At 39.1% G+C, this 21,228-nt stretch overlaps 1 long non-coding RNA gene across 1 annotated transcript in view; it reads right to left on the reverse strand.

Moving 5' to 3' along the window:
- Positions 1 to 18,536: 18,536 nt before the first annotated feature.
- Positions 18,537 to 21,228, reverse strand: part of LOC141373705 (uncharacterized) — a 62,290-nt gene continuing 59,598 nt past the window's right edge. The window contains exon 3 of the long non-coding RNA XR_012379969.1: positions 18,537 to 18,665. This is a non-coding gene — a long non-coding RNA (uncharacterized lncRNA). The remainder of the gene's footprint in view (positions 18,666 to 21,228) is intronic.

Raw genomic sequence — 21,228 nt, forward strand, 5'->3', positions numbered from 1 at the left:
CTTGATTACATTTCAAAGGGATGGCTCTCAGGTCCTTGAGAAAGACGATGTGGGGTTGTAAAGCTGGCAAGAAGCTTTTTAAAGATGTATACCTCAAAGGGGCAGGGAAAGAATTTACAATTTTACTAGTTTTCTAAAGTAAATGTTCTGAGAAAGGGGAAATCAAAGGTCTAGAGACTAGGAAAAAAAAAAACCTGTCTAAATGTATTCAAGCTGAAGAAAATGTTAAGGTCTTCTTGGTTACCAGGTATCCTGCCTGGACCTTATAGTCACCAATCTGGAAGCTATGAGTGAACGGACACTTGGCTTTAAGCTCTGGCTCTGATCTATTCAAGTGGACACTTGGCTTTAAGCTCTGGCTCTGATCTATTCAAGTAAACATCTATTATTCAGAGAGAGACTATATATTGAGCCAGGAACACTGAGCCTAAGAAATAAAGTCAGTAAAAAGAAAAGTAATTTAGGAGTGGGGGGATCCAAAAATGACCCATCTTGAATAAAACATGGAATGTGTGTGACACACACATTTGGCAAGGGAGCCAAATATCAGTGTGACAGCTCCTGGCTCAGGACACTACATTCTTTTGCCAGCCATTGAACACCTCAACCATGGCATCTTTCTTCAAAGACTCTGGCATCAAAGAAGTTTTTCCAGAGAGCCTGTGGTCCACTCTTGTAACAGCTGCACTCTCTTTGACTTGAGTGGCCTTCAAACATACCTTAATTGATACATCAAATTCATCCTGATTAATGTCAATTTACTGAGTCTCACACTTTTTTTTTCTTTCTGCAAAGCTACCAAGTCTTAGAGACTGATGCTTTTCTGTTAGGCCACCCAGGAGTTAAGCACAAGGCACAAGTCAAGAGGGCAAGTGGATGGAGTCTCCAGAGTAACTGGGGACAACAAAAGTAGCAGATGGGCAGGTTAAATCAACCAGAAAGAAAGAGAAGGAGAGAGGCCAACCATCTCCCTTCCTTCTACCACATGCACTATTACCTGGAATTAAATCAGTTGATACATTTGCCATTTTTCACCACAGAAATATTAAAAACATTTAGTTTCATCTTACCTCAAATGGAATACTGAAATTCTCCCTGCCCTCAAATAACACTTGATGCTGCCATTTAGCTCTTTAAAACTGAGAAACACTCCCATCATTTATTCCCTTAAAATTCTTAGTGGCTCTTCCCAACTTTAAAATAAATTCATCGAACTCCTTCACCTAGCAAAAGGATAATATACTGCAAACATTTCTTCTCCCCCATTCCACACTAGTGGGACCTTGTGTACTATCCCCAGGTGAAAGGTACCTGCTGGAATTGGACAGTATAGTGAAAATTTTCAACACACTCTGTTCATCTATTCCCTGACTGAAGCTGCCCTTCCATCCTACAGAAGACATTAATCACACACTAAAAGGATTATTATTTGAAGCAAATAACAGAATTTTTACCACTGGAGTCAAAGTCTCATCTGAGCTCCTCTAAAAGCAGAATGTAACCTTTTTAGGGACTGGATACGTTGCATTCATCTTTTGTTCATACTGCCTTTAGTATAGAGCTTGGCTCATGGTTGACCCTCAATAAGAGTGTGCCAATTAGATGAAATTAATTAATCATGAATGAAGGAGTGGATAACTAGTTAGGATTAACTTATAGCTCTGGAAAAGAGAAATGCAAATGTGCACTCAGAGAGATCAAATTAATGATGTTAACCTGCATTAACCAAGCTGGATAATCTGAAGCACAGATTCACCCTATACAGATGTACAAAAACATATGTATATGTTTACATGGAAAAGAATGGTATACTACCAAGAATTCTTTTATCTTCTTCTCCTACTCTTTTGGAAAGCAGGAAAATGCATTCTGTTTCCTGAAATCACTTTCTCTGACAATTTTTTTCAGTCTATTGTATTGATTGATCTTCATCAGTTTTAGCCTTGAAATGATAAAAAGGGTGGAATATAAACAAAGAGCTGCCTGCACAACATTTAGGTGGAGAACATTCATCAGTGTGAACAGCTCTTACTTAAAGGCAGTAAGAAGAGTATTCCCCCAATGCCCAAGTATAGTTCTCAGCTTTAATGAAAAAGAGACAATTAGAACAAAAGCACTTGCTCACTTCAAGTCACAATTCATCAAGCTGTCAAAGACAATAAAATGCTACATACCTAATCTTTCCTGTTAACCATAATGTAGGCAATGCAATTACATTGTTGCAGCAAATTGGCAAGAATTAGAGGAAGAATTAATGTAAAAACCTTGTGAAATTTTCTGTTCCAGTAAATGGTGTCATTTATATTTAAAAATCTGGTAAAGAAATATTAAGTATTAAGTGAATTAGCGATAAATACTTCTTATTAAGCCCACTGTCTTGCTCAGAAGTACTGGAGATTTTTTTAAGTACATAAGCAAGGAAAAACTCAATTAGCACCACCAAAGCCATCTATTAAAATTAAAACCAAGAGATAATTTTAGGTGAAATGGAAAGTAGCAACATAAACACCTTATGACACTTAGAAATGCAAAAGAATATATAAATTTAATCTCAAACATGGTCAAAATGCTTTAAGTACATTTCTTCCATAAATGGTAGACGCACATCCTCACAGAAGAAACTAGGTGACTATGAAATTACACAATTAAGTAAAAAGAATTCTCTAAATGACCTCTATTTGCAAAATTCAGTTCTTGACACTATAAGGAATACAGAAAAATAAAACAAGTCCCCTCCTCTAAAGGTACAAACATTAACTGAGGACCTATAAATGCTGACCCCAGGAATAAAAAGATGAGGAGGGGCCATGTCTGACCTGGAGGAGCTCACAATCCCCTAGAGAATGTTAAGTATAAAAACCCACTGCAAATTATACCGTGCTGTTCATGTATGCCAAGAAAATGAAGGACATTTATTTTTCATGTCTGATCTCACCTTCCTTCAAGTCTTCAACCTGGTGGGTAACAGCAATGAGATTGAATTTGATGAGTTCCTTGACTTTGTTTGATATTCTTATTTTACTGTTCAATTCATTCAAAGTTAAACCCCCATCACTGCTGTTTCTCCCACCTCCACTTTTTTCACAAGAATCAGTGCATATATGGAGAGGCGGGGCTTACGGGACTGAGGATTGGATACTTCCTCCAACTTGCATCAGGTGCTCTGAATCCTGGCTGCTCCCTGCTGAACCCAGTTCTCCTTCGCTCTCATCAACACCTCGATTCTTGTTGCTCTTTGGGTTCTCCCTATGTTCTCAGGAGAGCCTTGGCCACCCGTGTACTTTGTCCCACCATATCAAGCGTCCCTCCTCACATTCCTTTGAGCTCATCAGCCAGCAGTGTCAGTCGCCTCCTCATGGAGGAACATCTCTATCTAACCCATTCTGTACCCACTCCAAGACCACCACTTGCTCCAGCTCTGTGTCGCTCTGCTTGCTCAGATAGGAGAGACATCCATCTCTACTCTGATATTATAGCTGCCCCATGTGGAATTCTCATTCTAGATTTCAAATTAGAAGTAGGAAAAAAGGGCACTCCCCTGCTCTTTTTTTTTCCTTGACAAAACACTTGGCTACTTCTCTCCCCTTTATCTTGTAAATCCCACACTCCTCTGGAGGAAAAGAACTCCCTGGTACTACTTTCTGTCGGCAGATACAAACCATATGTTTTATTCTTCTCATGTTTCTTCCAAGGGGTATAAAGACACATTCGTTAACCCTAATTATGGACAGATTTTAGGGAGAAGAAACACTTCTTTCCAGTAAGCAAAACACATAGAGAAATTTCTCACAAGTATTATCCCTGTTCGCACATAATCTCATCACAGGTATGGCAGAGGAAGACAATGTTAATGCTGTGAAAGCATAAATAAGAAAAACAGATTAATTTACGAGACTGAAGAAAGTTTGGGGCAAAAAAGGAGCATTTAATTACAATGGTAAAGATGAGCAGAATTTCCAAAAACTGAAATGACAAATATTAAAATCCAAAGATCTCCTTATATCTATACAAGTGTATTTACTGGCCAACAAAATACACTAAGAGGTCTACAGCAGACACAGATAATGTGCTGCCAGAGGCATCTCTTCAAGAATGAATGTGCTGGGCGCCTGGGTGGCTCAGTTGGTTAAGCAACTGCCTTCGGCCCAGGTCGTGATCCTGGAGTCCCGGGATCGAGTCCCGCATCGGGCTCCCCGCTCAGCAGGGAGTCTGCTTCTCCTCTGACCCTCTTCGCTCTCGTGCTATCTCTCATTCTCTCCCTCTCAAATAAATAAATAAAATCTTAAAAAAAAAAAAAAAGAATGAATGTGCTGCTAACCCACAGTATATGCAACAAGTAGCCTTCAACTGTTAGCTTTTGTTGCCTATAGATTATAGTACACGAATATTCGATAAGAAGTATTTGAGGTGATTTTTGGCACTTCTGAGAAAGATAATTTTTGTCATCTGTAAAACTATCCAGTTCTTTGGATAGTCACCTCAGGAATTTCCCCAGGTGAAATCTGAAACCAGTCCCCGGACACGGAGGGCAGGGACAGACCGGAGAAAGAACTGCGCTGCCCCCGCGCCCCCGGATTGGTAGGTGGCAGTCTACACGAACAAGGAACTTGACTTGCGAGGCTCGTCTTGAGCAGCCGCGCGACGAGTCAATCTCCGCACCTGCCCGCCAGAATCTTACCGTTCATTTAGAGGCCATAACTGGGTTTCATCACACATACCGGCCAACAACACCTTATCCTCAAAAGACTGTGTCCTTGAAAATGGTTCCCACAGTGGGAAAGGTGGGCGAGATGTAACTTCCAAGGATGGGAGGGGTGGGGAGAAGCCTCCCATTGCTCAGAGGCAGCTCTCAGGTCACCAGAGGGTCACGTCCTCCCAATAACCTCCTACCACACTCCACCCCACGTGACTAACTCTTAGACTTTTAAATGCTCCTCGCGGTGTGCCCTGAGCAGTCAGCAAGGGGTTTTATTAGCGTGGACGCGGCTCGTTAGGCTGCTCTCTGCAGTGGAGGCAGATGCCGCAGCAACAGTATAAGCGCAAGCAAGAGAAAACACAGATTAGGATAATGATTCCCAATATAAGGAACCATTTTTTCCACCAAGAGTGCCATGATCCGAACCACTGATTTACTAAGTCCAGGAGGCTGGGGATCAGATCACCCGGTGCATTCACTTGGGTCCTTATGTGATTGAACAAAGATGATGCATGGTCAGATTCATCAGCTATGAACACACAACATTCAGTTTGGATAATGGCATAGGTGCCTCTTTGAGGGGCAATAATGTCCGAGTCCATTTTATTTTGGAGGACAGTTTTTCTCATTAGGGACATTTCAGTGTTCAGTAAAGACAGGCTTTACCAGTGATCATTTAAGGCTTGCTGGGTGACTGCAGTAAAGGCTTGTACGTGCACTATAATGCCCTCTAGGCCAATGGAAGGGACAAAGAAGGTGGCCAAATGCTTGTACCAGTGGAATACAGAAAGTGCCCATCTGGCCTTGAGGAGGGGGAGGTTGAAAAGTGTTACTGTGGGGCAGATTCTCCCTTGTGTCCAGGGGAAACCCACGGTACAGTGGCCCAACCACCCAAGTAGAAGCCAACGGTCAAAGATTTGTGCCATCCAATACTGGGTCCCTTTTGGGTCTACCTAATGAATACTGGCACAAAGGATGGGTCAGTGCCAAAGCAGGCACTATCCTTTAATATGATAGACTGACTACGTAGTTCCAGGGATATCCATCCCATACTCCTGTACTATTGAGTTGTTCTGTTTACAGTGATTTTTCAGTTCACAACATAGTGGTGCTTATAATCAATTTGCCAATCCCTCACCAGTTGGGAACTCCAGTGGATGGCCCCAGTCTTCCTTGGCAGTTGTCTTGGGCATTGCTTAGAACACACCAGACGTGCCGTTACTGCATTAACCAAGTCACTGTATTTCAAGGGCAATCCTTGGCTATATGCCATCTCACCTGGGCACTGTGGTGGCCACTCTTTCTATGCACCTAATCTGTTTTATCTACTGAAAGGTCAGTTGCTGGGGCTTATACCTGAACTAGGGCATTAAATTCATGTTGGCCACAGGGTGTCAGCATCTTATGAACCAGGATTTAGAAAACAGTAAGGACCACCTCAGACTCTTGCAGGCAAACCCAAATGTCTTCCCACATACACTGACCCCACAAGAGCTTGTTCATGATCATCCACCCCTTGGCTTCCCATTGTCCAAGTCATAGGGTTAATCCCCTTAGAATAACCCACCTGTCACTGCAGAGGGCTAATGGCCAGAGCTCAAGAGTCAACACCAGCCTGAGTTCAGTCCACTGGCTGTTCCTGTTTCCATTCAGATGGTGTAAGTGTTGGGCCAAATAGTGACTGCAGTCATGTGGACAGACTAGATCCAACTCTATACCAGGAATCAGCAGAAAGTTCCCCCACTCCCTTTCTATAGGCCACAGGAACTGCTATAGGATTAGGGGCAGGGACATTTGGAGCATCTACATACTTTACAGGGTCTAGTAGCACCATATTTCTAGAGATGGTGGGTTGGCAGACAGGGTGTTCCTCTGCTACAAATAGGCATGCCAAAGTGGGAGTCTGGGCCACAGCAGAGGTAGGTTAATGGAACATATTCTCAGCCTTGATAGGAAGAAGAGTTCTCACCATGATATGCTGTTCCTTCTTGGGTGGCTCTACCTGGAGACGCTCTGTGTACACTTCAAGGGGCTGTTGCTCCAAGGGTATGATATATATTGGGTTTCTGCCCCATTCTGGAACTGAAACCAAAATTCTAAGGGTACTCTCTCCTTCTGTTGTCTCTACCATGATGTCCAACCAATACGTTCCAGAGTCGCAGACACATCTATCTCAAATTGTAGCACTGCATGGGAGATACCCAGAGCTGTAATCTGCTTCACTAGTACTTTTACCTTCTCAAAGGTGGCTTCTGCTCTAATCCCCAGTCCCACATTGTGTTCTTTGTTTACCAGGTGGTAAGAGGGATGAGAGTACTAAGCCAGGTGGGGAATAAAAGTCCTCTAAAACTCAAAAATCCCTACATAGATTTATACCTCTTTCATATTCTTGCAGGTTGGATAGGCTTGTACCTTATTCAGTCACAGCTTCTGGGACAACTCATGTCTTAATCAAATGACTCTCAAAAACTTTAAGGTCGTGTCTGAGCCTTGAATGTTATGTGGGTTCACTGCCCATCCTCTCCCTTACAGATGTTCCAGCAATGTCTTCAGAACATTCTGCAGCAGAGGCAAGTCTTTGCTTGTTAGCATTATATCATCAGTGGAACAGGCCCGTTTGGGGGAAGGAGAACAGGGATAGAGCTCAGGCTACTATCCCATGACCTATGGTAGGTCTGTGCAGGTAACCTTGGGGAAGCTTTTGAAAGGTCCATTGTTGTCACCCCCATATGAAGGCAAAGTGATCTTCTGACTCAGTGGTAAGGGTTATACTAAGAAAAAGCATTTGCTAAGTACAGCATAATACACTCCTAGGAACATGGCCAAAGTATCTAAGCTGGTGATAATGTTGGACAGAGCTGCATGGATAGGGAGTACTACCTTGTGCGATCCTGCCATGAGCCATCTAGCTTTTTTACAGGCCATACCAGGTATTGAAAGCACTAAGGGCAGGGCATACAATACCCACTTGGTGCAGTTCTTGAATATTTTCTCCTTTCTTCTTATGCTCCCCCAGGCAATTTACATTGCTTGAAGTTAGCACTCTTTATGAGGATGGTACACTTACTGGTTCCCAGTTGGTGTTTCCTCTCAGCACTGGTTTGATTATTCGAACCTGGAGGAGGAGTTCAACAATAAAGGTTTATAGATTTGGCCTTGTAGGATATCAATGCCCAATGTGTTCTCTGGTGCTAGAGAGATAAAAACCTATATTCATGGTGGAAAATGCCTAGTTTGAAGTTTCTGATCATAACTGTTTGCCCTCTGTAACATTTGATGGTCAGGAAACTGACACTAAGTCCTCCAACTTATTAATCCAGCTCTGACACCTTGTCTGCTGGTCCCAAAGTGACCAGAGTAGTGGACAACCACATGTCCTTCTCTCTCCTCAGCTTTTCTTCCAACTCTTTAACTCCAGCTTCAGCTTCTAGTTGGGCATCGGTGGCCGGTCAAACAACAACAACAAAAAAACAAAAAACTATGCACGGTAGAGGCCAGCCCTCTGGAGCAACCATTTCCTTCTTTGCGCCCTATGTATATTTCCTCAAATAAGTGAATTAGATCTATGTTTTCAGGGTGTCCCTATACTCATGTGGTAGTTCACAAGCATCTGACATATATGGTACCCCTCCTGGGCCAAAGTGGGGCGCCTGGGTGGCTCAGTCATTAAGCGTCTGCCTTCAGCTCAGGTTATGATCCCAGGGTCCTGGGATGGAGCCCCATGTCAGGCTCCCTGCTTAGCAGGAAGCCTGCTTCTCCCTCTCCCACCCCCCCTGCTTGTGTTCCCTCTCTCACTCTCTCTTTCTGTGAAATAAATAAAATCTTAAAAAAAAAAAAAAACCTGACAAAGTATATTGGATTCTCTGGTGTACTTGAGGTAAGTGGGATAAAGTGCATATTTGTAAAGTAGATAATGCATATGAATTGACTGAGATGGAATACGCACTTTAATATAGCATAGCTCTAAGGATAATTATTTATAACCATTCACTCTTTGTTAGGGTTCAAAGTAGGAAAGCCATGAAATTGGACAACATGAGGAAGGAGTGAGTATAGAAAGAGAAAAGATGTCTGTGGACTTCCAACATAAGAATGTCAGGTTGGCAAAGAGGAACTGAATGAACAGCCAATGAGGAAAAGGGGAAACAAGAGAGAATATGTGCCATAAGCCAAACAAATAAAATGCTTTATAAAGGAGGATAGGATCAGTTTTATAAAATCTCTTTGCGATATCAACTAAGATGAGAATTACAAATAGCAATTGGATTTTGGCATTGGTGACCTTCATGGAGCATTTTTGTGGTGTGGCACCATCAACGTACTGATTGGAGTTGGTATAAAGAGAGTAAGAGAAGATAAAGTGAGGTTGCATCTACCAAGGACTCTTTTAAGGATTTTTGTTAGAAAGAGGATGGAGAAGTTGGAAAGTTACTGAAGAGAAAATGGAGGAAAAGGATGGATGAAATAAATGATCTCTAGGCTCCCTTTGAACTTCAAGATTCGTGTCATGATCATGTGAACAACAGCAATGCAAATGCACTATTCTTCCTTGCTGGATTATTTTTTTTTTCATATAGAGCTTTTACCAAAGACTTTAACACATAAATACCATTAAAAGATTCCTATTTTTCAGTCAAGCACTTTAAATTATGATCCACTCTCCTAAACACCTGCTCACTTATAATACTCTTCAAAACAACTCATTGTTAAATACCCAAGTTAACTTACAATATCTTAACTGGTTAAACACTAGCACTTAACTCCTAAAGTATATTTGCTACAAATTGAACATTAAGTAAAAAACACTCAAGGCTATTTAAGGCTTTAGTGCCTTCTTATAAAGGTATGGTATTTGCAAACAGATATGGTTTTCATCAGCTATTATGAAAATAATCCAGAGAACGATGTTTCTAATTGGTATTATAAGGTGATATTTCTCTTTGGAGCAAGAGCTGAATCAAGACAAAGATTTGGGTTAGAGTAAAGGACTTCCTTATCTCCTGGGCCCATTTATTTGTATTTCTCTTTAGTTGCTTGGTCAGGTATAAGCAGGGACCCTGAAATGCAGGTTATATTTAATTGACTCTATCAGTAGCTGTCTGAGCATCACCTGCACCCACTGCCAGAGTCAGTCGACCTCTAACTACTCCTTTGACTCCGGGCAGTAACTGCATTACTACTCTCCTTTCCAATTCCCTGCCCTGCTGCCCAGAGATGAGTATTAAATGCCCGGGGCTCAAGGTGAAGAGATTGAAGCTAAGGCGAAGAGTTATCCCAATTTCCAGTGAATTTGTATTGTTAACAATTTAACTTTTCAACGGATTTTGGAGTAAAGCAATCAACTCTCTGCTGGAGTTGGGCAGGACACAAGGCTGAGTTTGCTGAATCAATATGTGGAAACCTGACTGACAACTTAGGTAATCTGATGCAGGATTTGGGACAACAACTGGAGATAAATTACTTAACACAGTTGGGAACCAAAATTGTGTTCAGAAAGAGATTCGTATTTTCCTGAGAGGAGTGAGGAGAATTGAACTGACAGGGAAGTGATGGGCACAAACAAAACTCTTACAATTATTCCATATGCAACTGTGTAAGTTCTGGTGAATCTCTGAATTGTCTTTGCAAAAGATGAAGCAGTATTGTGAAATACATGGAAATCAACAGGGATATGAATGCCTCTTCTTTAAAATATGTAACTATAGAATGGTTAGGGCTGAAATATAGGGAAGTATTTATTTCTTGGAGAGAAAAATACAGTATATATAAAAGCTACGTTTTTGTTTCTCTGAATCATGATGCAGTGCTTTTAGAATTCAATTCGACTATGACAACCATGTAAACATACTTTATTAAAATTTACTTGTATGTTTAACTGGCTTGTATTTGTGTACTAAAGAAAGGTTCTTCCCTCCACTCAAACTAACAACCCCCTATAACGCAACATATTCAGTAGTTGCAAAAAACAAGATGAATAAACCTGGCCAAACCTAGAATATGTGAAGTGAAGGGAAAGAGGATGCAGAGAGGGATAAGTTCAATTAATAATTCACTCACAGTCACTGCCATTTAAGAGAAGGTGCTGCCTTTTAACATGTGTGATCAAACAAATGTTTGGAAGGGTTACCTCATTGCTGCATTGCTTCAGTGCACACTTAAGAGAGTGTAAGATAAATGCTTTCCCCGGTGTAGCAGAGATTAGTTTTTGGCTTTTCTTGAGATCCTTTTGAGAAAGTACCTTCTCCAGTATGGTCTGCCAGTGCCATATTCAGTAGATGGCATAGAACATGAGCTAGACCAATCAGATGCTTTCTCGTGAGCAGGACAGAGAGACCAGAGATAATTGGAATCCATCCACTCTAAAAGCTATAACTCACCCAGATTGTTACTCTTCCTAGACTTTTGTTGTGTGTCTTGCTTTCTAGCCTCTGGGGGCTACTTGACCTGCTTATTTCCAAGTCCTACGTTCACAGGCAGCATTCCATTAATTCAGTAATTGCCTTATTTGGCCAATAAATTAACTCTTGCTTAATTTAACCCGAGCTGATTTCTGTCATTTGCAATCAAAATTCCCAAATTCATACACAAGGGGCACCTGGCTGGCTCAGTTGGTAGAGCATGCAACTCTTGACCTCGTGGTTGTGAGTTCAAGCTCCACACTGGTCATAGAGCTTACTTAAAAAAAAATTAATACAAAAGATCCTAATTGGCCACAATGCTGCCAATTCTATACCAGCCCTTGATGAATATATATGTGTGGGTGTCCATGTGTGTGTATGAAAAATTTCAATATGAGCTCTCCAATACTGTGTTATGTCTCGGCCACTTCCTGTAATGTCCCTAGCAATTTGTGCATTCTGTTATGATAGCAAAACTGACCCTTCTTCTTAGAATCCTTTCTTGATGAAACTGGTCAACAAAGAGTACAATTACAAATGCCAAATACCTAGGGATTATCTAAAATACCTCTCTCCCTTTCACTGCCTTTGTCCAGTATTTTACCAAGTTTTAATGACTAGAACTTCTAAATATCTCTCAGACCCGTATACAGGACTCCTATCTCTACCGCCACTGCTCTGCATGATGATCATTTCTCTTCTGAGATATTGCAAGGATTGCCTGAAAGTTCTGCTCATACTTGTGTAAATCTATAATTCATCTATGGCCACAAGAAAAATCTTAATGAAATAACAATTTACACATAACACACTCTGCTTTTAAACACTTCGGAAGGCTCTCAGAACTCTTAGGACAATATTCAAAATCTTTAATATGCCCTTTACTTCACATTGCTCTTTCAACTCTTTTAACTCCAGGAAGGATCTGTTTCCTTCCATCACAGCACCTCTATACCTACCTCTGCACATTTGGCCTGCTGGTCTCTCCCATCTTTTCTAACTAAATCTTAAGCATTCTTCAGATGTCAGCTAAATATCTTGTCCCCAGAAACACTTCCTATCCTCACCAGTTAGATCAAATCCCTCTATTATGCTCTCTTCAGAACTATGAACTTTTCTTGACACCACATATCCCAGTGGTGTTTGATTAATTATTACTCCTTTTCTCTCTCCCAACAATGGAGTCTAAGCAACATGAGGTCAGGGACAAAATCAATTGTTTTCATCATTGTTTCTCTAGAACTAAGTGCAGTGTCTGACACGTGTTAGGCACTTTGTAATTAATAAGGTCAATCTTCCCTGTGAAAATATGAATTCCTTGAGGACAAGAACTACAATGTCTGACATAAGTGTTCAAATACCAATTATTGATGTATCTTCCATTTGGGCTAGTAAAGGAATTCTTTATGATAACCACTGATGAAGGTTATAAACATATTTATTATTCAAAGTCATGAACACATTTTGACCACTTTCTTATACTGCATAATTTTAAAAAGTTATTTTCAGATTCCTTTTGATTAATCAGACTCCAACAAGCCAGGCATGCAGTCAATCATCTTTCATCAACAGTCTATGATCTTCTTTGACAGAGAACATTTCAGATAATCTGAAATCATCAACTTCAGCAAAACAATTAAATTTTCCATTAACAAATTACTTTATTTGAAATGCTTATTAATAAACTCTTAAGATACTTAAGTAAGACCTCAAATCAAATATCAACCTTATCCCAATTAACTCCCACCGATATACCTTTGATTTTCTGGAGGCAAGCTAGAAGTATAGATTCAAATTCAAATCCCAATCCCAATACCAATATTCACGATCCTCCCAAGGACCCCTGTACTTGATGAGCCTTGGTCTGCTCTTATTTTTCAGGGTTTTCCATGGTCCTCAGATGCTGACTAGTGTTGATGGTTGTTTGTGACTGAAGATGACCCACTTTTCCCACTTGGTGGCACTGGCTTCACCCAGGGCATAGCAAGTCTCTTTTTCTGGTAGTATTAGTTCTCACCTGAACTTCAGAAAGATCCAAAAACAAACAAACAAACAAAAATGTTTAGTAAGCCAAAGGACCTTAATATCCGTATGATACATAAAGTCAGGGAATATGTTTCTACTGTGTACAGATGGTGTATCTAGTAGGCCCTGCATAAATACTTGTGGGATTAATAAATAAACTGTAGTGAAAAGAGACTCATTCCTCTCCAGTCATATTTTGTTGTGCCCCTGGTAGGAGGGTGCTACGGTAACTTCATTTAATCTAAGCCAGGAGAGGTAGTCAATTTTGGCCCAAGAAAGGTTTATTTGCCTGTAGATACTCTATTATGGGAAAAAAAAAAACCCACACAAAACAAAATAAAAATTCAAAAACTAAATATCTAACCTCTGCCTACTAAGAAATAGCCAGGGATTCAAACATGCTTTCAGAAAGCAGCTATAACATCATCACTCCCACCCCTTGTCAGTTCAAACCTGCTTTATTGAGTTATTTCCTAACCCTTAGATGAAAGAGAATGTAGAAGTATGCCTTTTTTCATTACTCCTCGATAATAAAATATGCTCTGGACAACTTTGAAGAACTAAACACATGTTGGGGTTCAGTAGTCATTGTAGCTGATCCATCAAAGCTTCTGCTGATATCTAGAAACCTGTCGTAATTTCATTAGAGGAAATCTTCCTGCAGGTTCTTTGTGTCAGCAGGAGCCAGGCCTCCAGATCATGAATACATTTCTTGAAGAAGATAACCAGTAGGCATTCAGGAAAGTGAAACTTGGAATATTTCCTTCTATCCAGGAAACCTGTGGACTTTATTGGTTAATGTCTGCATGGCATGAGGGCAGTTAAATTATTCATAAACTGGGTTAAGCTTTGATTTGATCAGCAAGAAGTGCTGATCAATGGGAAAGCACTAGAAGAAGGCTTTTACATCCTCTAATTTTATAATTCATTGTCAATCAAGATTAAGCACTATCAGTGCCGATGCTCTGTTTCATAGGCCCCAACAGGCTGATAAGACATGTGGAGATGGGCTGCCAGCCATCTCCCAAAGATAGAGAACCATCTCCCTTATAGAAGAAGCTGGCAGCCTAGAGCTATCCCATGCTATAAGCCACAAAATCTATGATTTCACCACCCCACATTTATCTTTGCTCCTTGCTAGATGAGGGAGATAGATGGGTAAAAGTTTCAGGAGGAAGAGTCAGAGTTGCAAACAGCAGAAAGAAGCTATTCTTTCATCAGATGTTCAAGTTTTTTTTTTTTTTTTCCCCCAAGGCACAAGATATTAACCACAGGGGTTGGGGTATCGTATAGGGCAAGAGTTTTACTCTGGAAGGTTAACAGCCATCTTGTGACATTTGAAGCTGAAGAAGGAAGCCAAAACCAGGAGAAATACTTTAAACAATATGGAGGATATTTAGTCCATGATGAAAACGTTTCTGCCTCGGACCACGGTGTGCCCATTGTGCCCAGGTTTATTCAATTATGTGAGTCAATAATGTTTCTCTTTTACTTAATTTAGTTTGCTGTTTTTTTCAGTTCCATGCATAACTGACCTAAGATCTACCAAGTATGCTATGTGGGGCTTAGATATCTTACCCTAACTCCAAAAACACAAATCCACTCACTGAGGAAAGATAAACAGTGGCATCTGGTCCAAAAACTCAAGGAAGACCAGTAGAGGAAGAGGGTGACAGGTAGTTCTCTGCTCTTCTTATTCTTTCTCTTTTTCACACTTGATGATAAGGAGGTCTTTTGATGTTTCACTGTGATTATTTTGAAAGACATAGGCCTACTCCTACCAAAGACATGAGGACATAGTTGCTGTCAACTACACCTGAGCCTACCCAGGATTTTCCACATGACCTTAACTTTAAAGCTCCCTGCAAGGATGACAGCCAAGGCCCCAAGATCCTGGTGAAGAAGGCACAGATAATTGGAAAAGATGTAGAAGAAATTAGGGTATGGGGGTTGGGAAGCAGCAAAGAAAAAGAGAGTATGTCAGAGAAAGAGATGGTTTCTGAATGTCCATTTTACCTAGCTACACCCTGTGTCCATTAAGAAGTGACAATGTGAAAAGAAAAGAATATTTTGTATCACCTACATTCTCTGTGTGCCCCCTTTTTAATGAAAAATAATATTGTGTTCCCTCTGCTAACAGACTGTTCCTGCAAAGCCTTTTAAATTGTGCAAGTCAGAGCAAAGCAGTTAGAAAATAAACAGTCCTAGAACACGTTTAAATGTTTCTTCTCTACTTTTTCAGCATTGAGTCCCATTTCTGGCTCCCTTTGGGGGTGTCTTTGCCTCTTTTATAATAAATCAATGATTACATCTAAAGGCTATATATATTATTTTCTCCAGTGAGGCTTTAAAATGGAAAAAAAAATACCTGTTGAATATATATATTCATTACTTTCTACAGTTGTCCATCATAAAATTTGTGCCAGAATCTATACTTGGTATAATATATGAAGGACCCATTTCTCTATGTTTTGGGCAAATTTCTTCTTGCTTATCTGTTTTTATACTTCTTTTCCACCCCTCCCTGCCCCCTCAGAATTGTTTTGCAATGGAATTTTACATAGAAATTGTACCAAGAAGTCAATATTTCACTGTTGGCTTTAAATGCTATAATTATTTATGATTAAAATAACTATATATAAATACAGTGCACACTAATAGCTCAACATTTTCCAGACAGATTCTAAAGCAGCTTCTTCTTAAGGAACAGTGGAAATTTAAATTACTTCAAACACAGATACTACCAATTCATAAAAACATGGAGTGGAAAGAAAGGAAATGGGGATATATTATCTGCCCTGTGTCTGGAAGGCAGTTGTTTTCTCCCAAACTGCCAAGGAGAAAAGTGAACTGAAAAAAAGCTGCTTACCCAAAGCTGCCATGGGTATGTAGATGCTTTTGGAATTTTTCCAGAGATTTTAACCAAATATTCAACCCATAACAAGTATTCCCTGTGGCACTGTTGAAGCACGCTGCAGTTACACATTATAAATGGGAGCCAAATCACACACTTATGTAAAATGACTGGTATAGCAGAAAAACAAGTTATGTATTTAATAAGCAATCTCAAGCTTGTAATGTAGTGAAACCCACTTGTAATTTCTTTCATAGTTGTTGGTTTTTTTTTCCCTTTGCACATACTGTTCATTTTTAAAGTCTTCTACAAGGCTTTTATAAAAATCAACTTAGTCAATATGCCATCACTCCAATTTTCTTTGCCCATTGCTTTGAAAAACGGTACTTCCATTCACAAATATTAGTCATATCAAAATGCATGAAATGTGGTTGTACAGCATTCCTTAAAGCATGGTTTTTACTTATAAAATATGCACTTTAAAGAAAGAAACCCTCCATATGTGCTTATACTCCCTAGCGGCATGCTTTCTATCTTTCCAACCTGTAGGATACTTTTACACAGAAAGGCCATTTATCTGCATTTCGTCTACCAAATGAAGGCTGTTATAGTTCATCACACTGACATTTACTACCCCATGATTCTGAGTGCCTTCACGAAGGAGCCTAATAGGCATTTTTGCCAATTAAACATAAGGTTATTGTTAAAAATTAAAATACTGGATGTGGCAGTCTATTCTGAAACGGCTACCTGGAAATTTTGCCAGCATAGTTAAGCTGTCCACTCAGAGGTGAACCTATTCATTGTGTCTTTCAGCAGACCCTTCACTAGTTGGGTTCCCTCTCTCCTGAATTACTCATTAATTCCTATGACATTTCACTTTTCCTTAATTAGATAATTATCTAACTCCATTTGAGCTCTTTGTAAATGTGTTTTCATGCATCCAAATCCTCAGAATGCTTTGTTTTCCGTCAGAAAGGGGAAAAATTATATTGATAATTAATTTTCCCATGGGACAACGTTATAAGAAATTTTTCTCTCATCAACACTGATTGAGAAGAAAACAAGACGGTATTTTGCCAGTGAGTGCACATTGGCTTAGATTTACAGTGTATTTTAGATTTATTTTTAACCTTGGCTTTCCATTTGAGCCAAAAAAGATCATCTTCTTCCTGAGGATTTTTCTCCTCTTTTGCTGATTAGCTATAGAATGAGGAGAAGCACCTGATGGGCCACATTAAGAAGGATGCTAAGCGGTTTACAAGTCTCAGTAATTAATGACTATTTTTATCACAAAGAATATAGACTGGCTTCTTCCATCTATCTGAGACTCAATGTAAGCCCCTATAAGCCTCAATGCAGCATAATTGGTGCAATAGAGCTGAAAATGAGATGGAGGATATAATGCGGCTTCGGTAATCCTGCCTTTAGCTAAAAGGGAACAGTAGAAGCCCCTGGCAGCCTCCAATGTGGTTGCCACTAAGATTTAAAGCCAACCAGCTGTCTAGTGTTCCTTGTGAAACCCACATCACTGTTTATATCCCTAAATAGAGTTCAAATGTTCTAAATAATTATATTTATGAGAATGATTTACTGTGGTAAACAATTTGTTTCCCAGCCTTTTGGCTCTAGTTTGGTGTTTTCTTCGATTAGGAACAATCATGGACTGTGTACTTGTGTCAGTTTCTATTCTGACCACCCTGCGCTTATAATGTGCTCTCAAACCTCTTCAGATGAACAAATGGGTTTTGCTTTCTCAGTGTTGTTATTAAAAAACCTACTCTCTTGTAAATCATAATATGCTAATAATAGGTCTGGGGACTCAGTCGGGAAAATGAAAAAGGCTATGCATCCATGAAGGCATGCTAAGTGAGAGTACGGGAAGTGCTGGGTAATGTGTTGGTTTTAGATTTGTGACCATCCCTTCCACAGCCTGGGGAGTCCTGAAATGTGCAAACGAGCCATAATCACAAAGAAACGCCTGGTAGGTTTCTACTGTATGACTAGAAAGAACGCTCAAAGCAAAAAGGCAAACAAAGGGAGGGGATGGGGATACCTTCTCGGAGGTTCAGAGAGGAATCTCGGGTATTTTCAGCTACTTCTTTGAATAATGTGTAAGAATTTCACTCATGTTCTTCTTCACAATGCTGGCACTACCAACTGTAACAATAAAGACTGGTTTCTTCCAAAGAGGGCTATTGTTGGAGACCAATTAGCAGCATCTTCCATGAGTATCATATAGCAGTTGCAAGCCACCTCTCTGTGGATATCAAAAGTTAGAAAGTCTTTCTAAAAGCATCTCTTGAGGCTATTCAGAAATAAAAAGATACATTGAAGAAGCCAAATGGAAGGAGATTAATCGGGAGTGTGGTTACATTTAACATAATACAGATAACTCCAATGGGATAGAGATATACATTTTAGTTCAAATTATTATTGATCTACTATGAATTATTGTCATTACATATAATAATTATAGGAATTATTATAGATGATGAAATCCTATGTTAGGATGGGAGTCCAAAAGGCTACCTATTTCATTATCCCATTACATATAACATGATGGTTCCAACGTGAGCTAGAGTCTTCCGACAGATGTTTTCTCCTACCCAGTTCACAGCTAATGGAGTCCTAATTAGGGAAACAAGTTCAGGAGGAGTCATGGAGGAAGGTCCAAGAATGGCTCCAACTGCTGAATGAAAAATGAAATGAAACAAAATAAAATTTGAATTCACTCGGCAAACAAAACACTCATCATAACCAAACAGATTGGATATTATCTGTTATTTTCCTCTTACTATTCCCACAAGGTTAAAGACTTTGATAATCTGAATTACACAGTTACCTGTGATATAGAGATGAGCGCATAAAATTTCATTCCCTTTAAACATAAATCCAAATAGTATTAAGATTCAAAGTTAAAAAAAAAAAGCTTCAAAGTTCCAGCAGCTAGGGAATATTACAGAAGTGATGGAGCACAATGGTAAAGATTACTGGACTCTACAGCTAGATTGTCTGGGAGAGATTCTTATTTCTTCAAATTTTCAGTTGTTTTGTAAACTTGGGCAAGTTCTTTACTTAATTTGTAAAATGTAAACAATAGTACAAATTGCCTTAATAGATTCTCAAGATGATTAAGTAAGTTAGTGCATAGAAATACAATATTATTTAGTAAAAGAGTAAAGAGAAGCCTGAACATGTATGTCACCTTCCCAAGATCACACACTTAGGAAGTAGTGGGGGTGAAACTAGCGCGTGATTCAGACATGCATTCCACTGGAAGTCCGCACCTTGACTTTATGAAAGTACTGATGATTCCGATGAGATCAATTCTGGTGATGGCAGTACAGGTGAATGTAGGCACAAATAGGAAAGAAAGGGAAGATACAAGACAGGTTCTGAACAAGTAAAATGAAAGATGAACATAGAAAGGATTAGAAGATCAAAGGAAGATAACTAAATGTTCTGCCCCAAGATGAGACACTTAGACTAAATCAACGTGAACAACTGCTTCAGGTGAATAATGTACAACTTATACCTGCATTTAGTTCTTTCCTGCCCTGCACATCAATGACACTTTTCAGGCAGGGTCCCGAAGAACTGCTAATCCCTCAGTCTCCTCCAACTCAAGTACAGTCCTGCCACTGGCTAGTTGGTCTACTTGAAACACACCAGCAATCCTTTTAAGTAGATTTTCAATAGTATAAAAAGTAAATACCATGTTTGCCTTCTTTTATAATTGTTTAGTTTCACGAACTATACATACTATCAAAAAGTTACTGGCTATTCTACATAAGAATGCTGATAATGTGGAACATTATGTCACATATTTGATTTATTAGTCCTTCCAAAGAATTTCCACCAAACATTGTCTATGCCAGAAATGTCTTCTTTATTGTTTTATATTATCAAATGTCATACGGAATGTTTTGAAAATATTATTATTATAATTAGTATTATTATTATTTTGCATTTTGGCACTCCTGCACCTGATTTAAAATGATTTCCTCACCGGATAACCTTAGCTACATCTGACTCAGAACAATTCTCCACATTTTCTACAGGATTATCTTAGTATTACATGGTTCTGTTGCTACAATATTATTGCATTAAAATAATAATGCATCCCAGTTAGGATTCCAGATTATACATTTTTAAGGCAAGAAAATAAATCACTTTCCCAACCATCCTAGGATTGAATATTGTCATGAATTTATTGTTATTTGTGTTTAGAATACCTATACACCACACTTCACTTACTCTTTTGCTTACTTCCTTTTCAGTCTCAGACTTTTATAGAGACTTTTGTTACATATTCTGGTTACTGCAGAATTAGAATTGATGGGTACCTGTTAATAAAGGCAAATATCTACTCAGTGATAGAAAATTTAAAAAATTACAGTGGTCTCTGATTGGTGTAGATACACAGATGCCTTAAAAGAACAAGACTTTACTGCTCGTAGAAACATTTAGGAACACTACATCAAAAACTAATGATGTAATGTATGGCGATTAACATAACATAATAAAATAAAATTTTAAAAAAAGAAACATTTAGAAGAAGCAACAGATCTATCGCTAATACTGTAGAGAGGATTCCTGAGTCAAATGAAAGGTTAGAGAAGGGTCCATTAAGATTCCAAAATTCTATATGAACTCACAATAGATCAAAGAAAAAATTTCAAAAAAAGTAATAATTTTTAGTATATTTTCTATTTGAAATTTGGAAATCAAGTTACTGAGTTATCACTGTGTAAAAGCAATAGTCTTGGACTCTGGAGACCAAAGGACTTGACTTTGAATGCCAGATTTGATGTTTATTACTTACATGGAATTGGGAAATTTACCTTACCTTTTGGAAGTACTTTTTTTTAATTGGTAAAACAAGATTAATAATACCCATAATAATCAGTAAAATAACCTTTTCAATGCTAATATAATTCTTAGCAAAGAATGAGTGTACAATACATAGCTGCTATTACAACACATGTAAATCAGTAAAAATAAAACTTTTAAACAGCCATACTACTCAGAATGTTTCAAAAAGTTGTAAAATGCAGGATGCCTGGCTGGTTCAATTGGTGGAGTGTGGGACTCCTAATCTCGGGGTCTTGAGTTTGGGCTCCAAGTTGGAAATAGAGCTTATTTGAAAGAAAAAGAAAGAAAAAGAAAGAAAAAAAGAAAGAAAAAGAAAGAAAGGAAGAAAGGAAGAAAGGAAGAAAGGAAGAAAGGAAGAAAGGAAGAAAGGAAGAAAG

The sequence above is a fragment of the Callorhinus ursinus genome, unplaced genomic scaffold (genome assembly GCF_003265705.2).
Source record: "Callorhinus ursinus isolate GAN/ISIS: 27379988/994484 unplaced genomic scaffold, GSC_fseal_2.0 scaffold1, whole genome shotgun sequence".
Lineage (NCBI taxonomy): Eukaryota > Metazoa > Chordata > Mammalia > Carnivora > Otariidae > Callorhinus > Callorhinus ursinus.